This window comes from Phaseolus vulgaris, chromosome 2, assembly GCF_051622355.1.
Source record: "Phaseolus vulgaris cultivar YP4 chromosome 2, ASM5162235v1, whole genome shotgun sequence".
Lineage (NCBI taxonomy): Eukaryota > Viridiplantae > Streptophyta > Magnoliopsida > Fabales > Fabaceae > Phaseolus > Phaseolus vulgaris.
This window is the reverse complement of record NC_143499.1, coordinates 13,821,694-13,830,327: the sequence shown is the minus strand read 5'-3', so window position 1 is coordinate 13,830,327 and position 8,634 is coordinate 13,821,694.

Below are 8,634 nucleotides of genomic sequence, written 5' to 3'. Positions count from 1 at the left end.
AGCATGCAAAAACACTCAAACCACATATGCACATGAAGAAGATGAAGAAAAGAAGGAAAATTCATAGATTTGTGCTGAAAATTGCAGAAAATAAAGAAAACAATGATAGAGCATCAGAGTCAATCCACCCAACACATGAAGCATGACTCAGCAGATTGAAAATAATCAAAACGTAGAGCGTATATGAATACACTGAGCGAATTAAAGCCAGTGCAATCACAAGATTTCAAAGACTAAAAGGTTGAGCAAAAATCAAAGGGATGAGCGAATGAGAATCTTTAACCATGAAGAAAGCCCAAATTTACTCAGAAAGGGCTCAAGCCATTGTACCAAGTTTGGGATAAAGAGGATTTCTCTTGGAGACTAAGCCAAGCCAATCCTACCTCATAATTAAGATTTGGCAGTGCATGGCATGATCTGGAGTGAATCCCTGACAAATCCCTGACTTTAAAATATCAATAAGGCCAATGATTGAAGATTGAAGCCAAAATTAATGCTTAAGGATAAAGAAAGCCAATTCGTTGAGCAGATTAATATGCACTGAGCAAATCACGAATTTCCTTAAATCCCTATGAATCCTATTTCTAAAATCTACAAATTAGAACCTTGGGGTGACATTCATAGCATCAAGAGACATCAAAGGCATCAAATGGTCTCAAGGAATATAAAAATATCAAAAAATAGAGAAACATAGAGGTTTAGATATAGAGATTATGTTGGTTTAGACCCAGAGAGTCAAAAACTTCATAATCAATCAGGCTACAAGGCCAAAACCTTAGAAGAAGTGAAGGTAATCTTCCCTAGAGGTAATCTTCTCTTGAGTTGTTGTTCTACCCTAACATAATAATGAACCAAATCATTCAAATCAACAAAAGTAAGAATTCAACTCTATTCCGAATTTCTAGGTTTAGGTTACTCTGGAATCTAGAAATGCTTTTTCTAGGCTTTTCCCTTATTTCTACCCTCAACATAAGTAACTCCCTTTCATAGTAAGAGAGCATATGGCGTCTCCTGAGAGCCACCTAAGTTCATTTCAGTCTATAATTTGAGGTTTATAATAATACGTAGGTAGTTTTAAAGAAGTCCACCAATTCATAGTTGGCCCATTAAAGCTAAGTGTAGTTAGGAATATTCTCCTTTCATAATCAACCTGGTGGGAGTCAAATATTTGTGTTACCTTCATCTCCCATCTAAAGATTCTTCTACATTATCTCTACCATAAAAGGGAGGAAGATCTATCCTTGGTTCTCTAGGGGAAAAGTTCATATATGGGCCTACAATAATCTCTTGGGGGTGGTGGATAATAATCTTCATTATGTTAAGGACTATAGCACCCCTCATTTTGAAACCTAAAGTCATGACTATTTCTTCTATAACTATACTCTCCATATCTATAACCCTTTCTCGTATTTTGATTTATTAAAAGATGATTAGTCATACCCTTCACATCATTCCCAAATCATCACAAAGTAAATTGTACTTTCTCTATGTTTTTCCAAATTTTCTATAAATATTCCTATCTCCTCCTTCCAACCATATTTCTATCCTGGATCCATATTACTACCTTGCACATTTGATGCTTGAAAAGGACCACTCATTTTGAAAATGCAAAACAATTCATAAAAGTTTTGATTGAACAATGAATCATAAAAAATTTCACAAATAGGTTTTAAAAGTTGAAAGTTTCTATCAAGATAAAAAAAACGTCAAGGTTTCTCTGAGTTCACTCCCAGAAAAGAGTGGTGAGTCACTTGGACTGTTTAAGTAACAATGTCTTTCCTAGCCAGAGATTCCTCAAATAGACTTAACCAGTTTTCCTCAAAAGACACTTCAAAAACAATTTTCCCTAAATGTGTGTGTAAGGTTAGATACCAAAGAAATGTCAACTAAAAAATTTGAGAGATACACCCTAAATATCACGAAGACTTAAAAAATAAAAGGAAAGCAAGAAATTAACAAGAACGTTAGTAAAACAACAAAATCTAGACAAAATCCTAAGTGAAAATGCAGGTGACACCTTAAGCCTCTTTACACATTTCCACAAGACTAAGCGCTTACTATTACAATGTTTAACTTTGGCATTGCTTTAATAACATTTTCCCAAACACAAAGAAAAATAAGCAAACAAAATTAAAATGAAAAATTAACACAAAGTTTCGTGATAATATGAAAAACAAAAATTTGATGTTTTGATCTTTGTAGCTTTCCAAAATCTCCCTCTCATGTGTTTATCACTTTTCTTTTTTACCTTCCTTATTCTATAAAAGTAGTCATCCTTAACTTTATCTTTTTCTTCTAAAAAATGCTACTTAGCAATGTTAGTCATCTTTTTCCAAAGATCACAACTAAGAGATAAGTTTCATCTCAAGAGGTCAATAATATTCAAAATCAAGAAAAGCTCAAAATTAAGAAAGTTAAACCGAAAAGATTAGAGATGAGATCAGACACAAAGATTCTCTAACAATTATGTCAAGCAAGAAATTAAAAACTATCAAGAAAATAAGCACACAAATGAATTCCTATAAATGGTTCTAGAATGGATTACAAAAACAAAAATAAAGAATGATCAATTTTTTAATGGTGCATAAGGCCCAAAGCAAAAAAGGCAAATTCTCCCTGCACCTTCATTGTTCCTTCCTACACCTCCATATAATTTTGAAAAGTTAATTATACCCTTGATACTATATCGGATTGGCCAATCTGGATACCTCTTTTTTTATTTTGAATATCGGCTTTTACAATCTGGTAGTTGAAACCAGATTCATGGTTGTATACCAGATTGTACATACCGTTTTGTTTTTATCATTTACAAACTGTTCTGTATAATCTGATATACAAGCCTGAATCCAGTTTCAACTACCAGATTGTATAATCCAGTATTCAAAATAAAACAAATTTGTATTGATGACATATTTTGGTTCCAATGTAGTTGCATTTACTAGAGCATGCATTTAATGAGTCTGGAAGCTAGAGAAATTCCTCACCATCTTTTCTTTTTTGAATTGGTGATTCAAGTTATAGTTCAATATAATTATGAGTGAGTTGTTATCTTAATAAACATCTTGGTTTATGCACCATTCCGATTGAGTGAAAAGGAGTGAACAAACTTGTTTAAGGAAAGAGAAGACAAAATTAGTCATGAAAATCTAGAGCGATTGTTGGATGCTCTTGGTAGTTGTGACGTTATTTCATAATCAACTGTCTCTAATTTAACAACATATTCTTTGTGGTTAAGGTACATCTTGAAAAACCCACATCATATAAAATATTAGAATTATGGAAGGAATTGAGAGAGGAGGACGAGAGTTCTGGAATGCATTTTTTTTTACTTCCGACTTGTACAATTCGGAAGTTGAAATCGAATTCAGTAAAACAAATCGGTTTTTACAATCCGATATACAATTACTAAATTGTACAATCTGATATTTAAAATTAAAAAAAAAAAAGTGTTTAGATTGATCAAGCCAATATATTATTAAGGATATATTTGGCTTTTCAAAATTATACAGAGGTGCAGGAAGAGAAATGGAGGTGCAGGAAAAATTTGCGAAGAAAAATATGTTGGGCCAATAGGGCTTGCCCAATTACTTCACTGCAGCAAATTATTTCTTTATTATGTTTAGCGCTGGTGCAGCGTTCAAATTAGTTCTCGCTGCCCCCACAAGTTTCTTCAATTGCAAAAGTCCTCACCAAAATTTAGGCTTCCTCGTATTATTCAACAAATTGAATTTAACTTCAAACCATGGGTCCCACGAATTGCATCTTCACGTAATGTTCCAGCCAAAGCACCAATTTTAAGAAAGCCAATTAAACAATTCAAAATACTATAGCATGTGATAAAAGGCTTCAACAAGCACGGGTCCTACATGAATGTTATTTAGCAATGTGGAGACAAAAAAACTCATACCAATTCAAACATCTTCTGATTTAACAAATAGTTAGAATCTGCTTAGCGCCACTGGAATTCTCCAATTGCTTTACCAAATTTATCTCACTCCAATATTTGCGGTTCAAGCATTTTTTAATCAAACAGTAAACTTACTTCAAATTGCTGAAATTTGCACCAAGCGCAGAAAACCAATGCCACTTGAGTCAAATAAACTACACCGTTTACAGCTGCAGGAACAACTCCAAATTTATGTTCAAGTGTTGCAATGAAGATCAACACAATGGTTGATGATTTGCACCGCTGGGGAATAAAAATCTGCACCAAACCAATTCACATCCCTTCCTTTTTCCAAATTCATAATCAGAACCGTACGACATATTCGAAGCCAACACCTTGTCAGAATCGATCAAGACCATTACATCCAAGCAGAGAACTAGTGACATTAATCAAAGATCAAGCATTAAATAGTATATCCTTAATTATATATTAAATCCTTAATCAAGCCCAATAACAAAGGGTCCACGATAATTATATAAATAAACACAGATTCCAAGAATCTAGTACTACTTGCACTGTATACCGAGTGCTGAAGTCTTACTTGAGCGTCAGAGTGTTTTTTGCAAGTACCATCCAAGCCCGGAGTTCACGAAGACAAGAAGTGGAGGAGTGAGAGGCGTAGAAGGAGTTTGTTCGAGAGGAAGGAAGAGCAAACTGATCGACCGAGAAGGAATTCAATCGTGCTCTTGGTTCCAACCCTATTCGAAAAGAAAGCTGATCTGGGAGGGTCCCTCTAGTGGGCCAGGAATCCCCGTGTGGAGACTTGATGCGACCCCAACCGGCATGAAGGTTGCCGAGGAGCCGAAGCCCACTCTCACTCAGGAAACTGCGGGCGACTCATACCCACACAAGTTTTTTCCCTGTCTGGCGCACTGGATGCATCTCGGAGACACCCATTCACTGATTATGTGATGGGAGCGCAACTTCCACCTATGTAGAAAGGGTTGAACATAGATCATTACGACGGGACAATCGACCCAGATGAACACATGGATGTGTACACCACGCACATGAGTTTATACACCTCGAACAGTGCAGTCATGTGCTGAGTGTTCCCCACCTTGCTAAAGGAAGGAGCCTTGAGCTGGTTCACAAGGCTTCCTCCGAACTCCATTGACTTCTTTGAGACCTTGGTGCCCAAGTTTGGGACACAATTCGCCACTAGCTAACAGCACCACCTGACTTTTATTGCCCTGGTCAACATTCGCAAGGAGAAGGGAGAATCTCTTAGACTGTTCATGGAAAGGTTCAGTAAGGTGACCCTGAACATTTGGAATCTGAGTTTGGACGTGGTCATGCATCACATGGTCACGGCCCTACGGCCAATGCCGTTTTCTGATAGTTTGTGCAAGAAGCCAGCTGCAAACCTTGACGAGCTTAGGCAAAGGGCTAATAAGTATATGCAATTGGAAGAGTTGAGGGAGTATAGGAGCTAGGTCAGGGTCAAGGCAAGCGGAGAAAAGGGGAAGAATAACGAGAAGGACTGCCTGAGCTGGCCTACTTTTCTTGGAGGAGATAGGCACAAGGAGAACCAAAGACCCCGGTTTGCAAGGTATACCCTTTTGAATGCTGATAGGGGAAAGATTATGGATGAGGCCTTAAGTGCTGACCTCATTCCGACACCAAGAAGGGCTATGAGCCCTGAGAATGTCGACTAGTCGCGTAAGTGCCGATACCATCAGAATAATGGGCACACCACTGAGGAATGTCAGGCGCTAAAGGATAAGATTGAGGAGCTTATCCAAGTAGCGCATCTCCGTCAATGCGTGCAGGGTGGAAACAGGAGTTTGAAGCGGTCTCCTCCAATGAGGGAGGAGACATCCGGACGAAGAGATTACAACCCTCGACAGACGAACGAAGACATTCATCGACCTATGCATCGACTGAGGCGAGAGGAGCCTCCAATGAAGGAAGGAGGTGGAGGAAGAGATGGTCGAGAGGTCATCAACACCATTGTTAGGGGCTTCACATGAGGGGGAAGCTCCAATTCAGCAAGGAAGAAACATCTAAGAGCGGTATAGCAGGTGAACGTCATCTCATTCTGACCGAGGATGGCTCCCATCACCTTCACTATGAGGACTTTGAAGGCATCAACCCCTCTTAAGATGACCCTATGGTTATAATGGTCGACAATGAACATTTCTCCATTATGAAGACGTTGGTCGACCAAGGAAATGTGGTAGACATCCTCTATTGGAAAACCTTTAAAATGATGAGAATTTCCAGAGAGGAGATGAAGTCTTATGATGATGGAGATCAAGCTCAAGAGGAAATAGAAGTCGAAGACCAAGGACAAAAGGAGGTAGAGGCCGAAGTTGAAGAAGCTCGAGGAGACACTACCTTACCTCAAAGGCTTACAAGGAGCAAGTTTAAGGAATTAGGAAGTAGTGGTAGATTGTTTTCTCTTTTTATAGTGTCTCTTGTATGAAAAGTAGAATGTTTAAATACATAGTCTTTAGGAAGGTGCTTATAGGGAAACATTAGACACCTCTTTTGTAAAAGCATCTTTAGGCTTTAGCTTAGAAAATTCTAGAAGCTTAGGCATTAGCTTAGGAGGGGCAGTAGTTTAGGAGACTCTTGGGTAGCTTAGGATGCAAGCTTTGTAAAGCTAATGACCGGCCCTTACTCCTATAAAAGGAGGGCTTTGGTCCTTCATAATTCAGAATTGATATTTGAAGTAACAAAACTCTCCCAAATTGGTGATTGAGTGTAGTGAGAACTTGCCTTCTCCTCTTCCTAGTCTCATCTTGAGAGCCTTGGTTCCCTCAAGTGGCGGCAATTCACACTTATCTTGGAGCATTCACACTTCAAGTGGCGTGTTCATCAACCAAGAACTACAACCACATAAGTCATCTTTCTTCTTCATCTTCTCATTCCATTTCCGTGCCTATTTGAATTCCTAAACATGTTTTAGGTTCCTTTCTTGCTTTCTATTTGGTGTTCTTGCTTAGTTTCTTGTTTCAATCGGTTCATCTTCTTCCTTCTTTGCTTTTGTTCGGTGCTTTTCATTTGTGAAGCTTTTCAATCGGTTCCTTTCATTTCTTTAGCAATTTAATCGGTTCATTTGCTTTCCTTCATACTTTAATCGGTTCAATTGACAAGAAATGGAACTTCCATGTGAGTTTGGTGTTTGGTGCAAGTTTTGGTGAGTTCTTGAAACATAGAACATTGATCCATTTCTATAAAAGTGCCTCTTCATTCTCCAACTCAAGTTGATTCCATAAAATGTCAAAGAATCATCTATATCTAGCTATTGGAATCATATCATGTGGTATCAGAGGAGATGAAGTCTTATGATGATCAGGTTATCGGCTTCTAAGGTGAAAGGGTCGGCACCCAAGGTTATATTGAGCTCTAAACCATGTTCAGTAAATGGAAGATGAGTAAAACCATCAAAATTCGATATTTGGTGATAGACACCAACACTTCCTATAACATCCTGCTTCAACGACAATCTATCAATAGATTGGGAGAAATTGTGTCTACGCCCACCTAGCCATGAAATTCTAGTCAGTCTCGAGAGACATTCTCACCTTGTAAGTGGATCAGAAGGTTGAACGAGAATGGTATGCAACAAGTTTGAAGGTATAACCTCTACGGTAGGACACCTACCACGATCAATCCCCCAGATGTAAGCCCCCTCGTGGACGGAAGCCCCCTCGCAAAGAAGCTAAACCAGAAAGTAGAGAGCATACAGTTGATCTAACCGAGTTGAGGCTCGAGGCTAAGGAAGACCTAAGTTGAGTACCTTTGTTCAACGAGAATCATACCACCAGTATAGGAACATCATTAGCAGCGGCCGAGGCCGAAATGGTTCACTAAGCATTATAGAAGAATATAGATCTTTTTGCCTGGACAACATTCGATATGTCAAGGGTGAGCCCGAATATCATAACTCACAAGCTCTTGGTTTACTAGGAAGTGCAACCAGTAACTCAGAAAAAGCGCAAGCTTGGGGAGGAAAATAGGTTGGTGGCGAGGGTGGAGGTCGAGAAGCTCCTATCGATCGACTTTATGCGGGAGGCCCACTACACTACTCTGTTGGCCAACGTAATTATGGTTACGAAAGCGAACGACAAGTGGAGAATGTCTGTCGAATACACCATCCTAAACAAGGTGTCCTCGAAGGATTCATACCCGCTCCCTAGCATCGACCGACTGGTGGATGGTGCGGCTGGTCACAAAATCCTTAGCTTTCTAGATGCATATTTTGGCTACAACTAGATAAGCATACATCTGAGGGATAAGGAAAAAAATGCCTTCATGATAGACAAAGAAAACTACTATTATTAGGTCATGTCATTCAACCTGAAAAACGCTAGAGCAACCTACCAAAGGTTAATGGACAAAATCTTCAAGGGAATGATCGGCCGGAACGTGGAGGTTTACGTAGACGACATAGTCATGAAGTTGGATTCGTGTGACCAACACACATCAAAGACTTGGAGGAAGTCTTCAAGGCGCTACGAAGAACGAATATGAAGCTCAACCCAGAGAAGTGCGCGTTCGACATTAAGGGAGGAAAGTTCTTGGGTTTCATATTAACCCATCAAGCTATAGAAGCCAACCCAGACAAGTGTCAAGCCATAAACGAGATGAGAAGTCCTCAGAATGTGAAGGAGATGCAACAACTCATCGGTCGTCTTACTACCCTCGAATAGCCGAACAAACCAGACCAATGGTGCAGC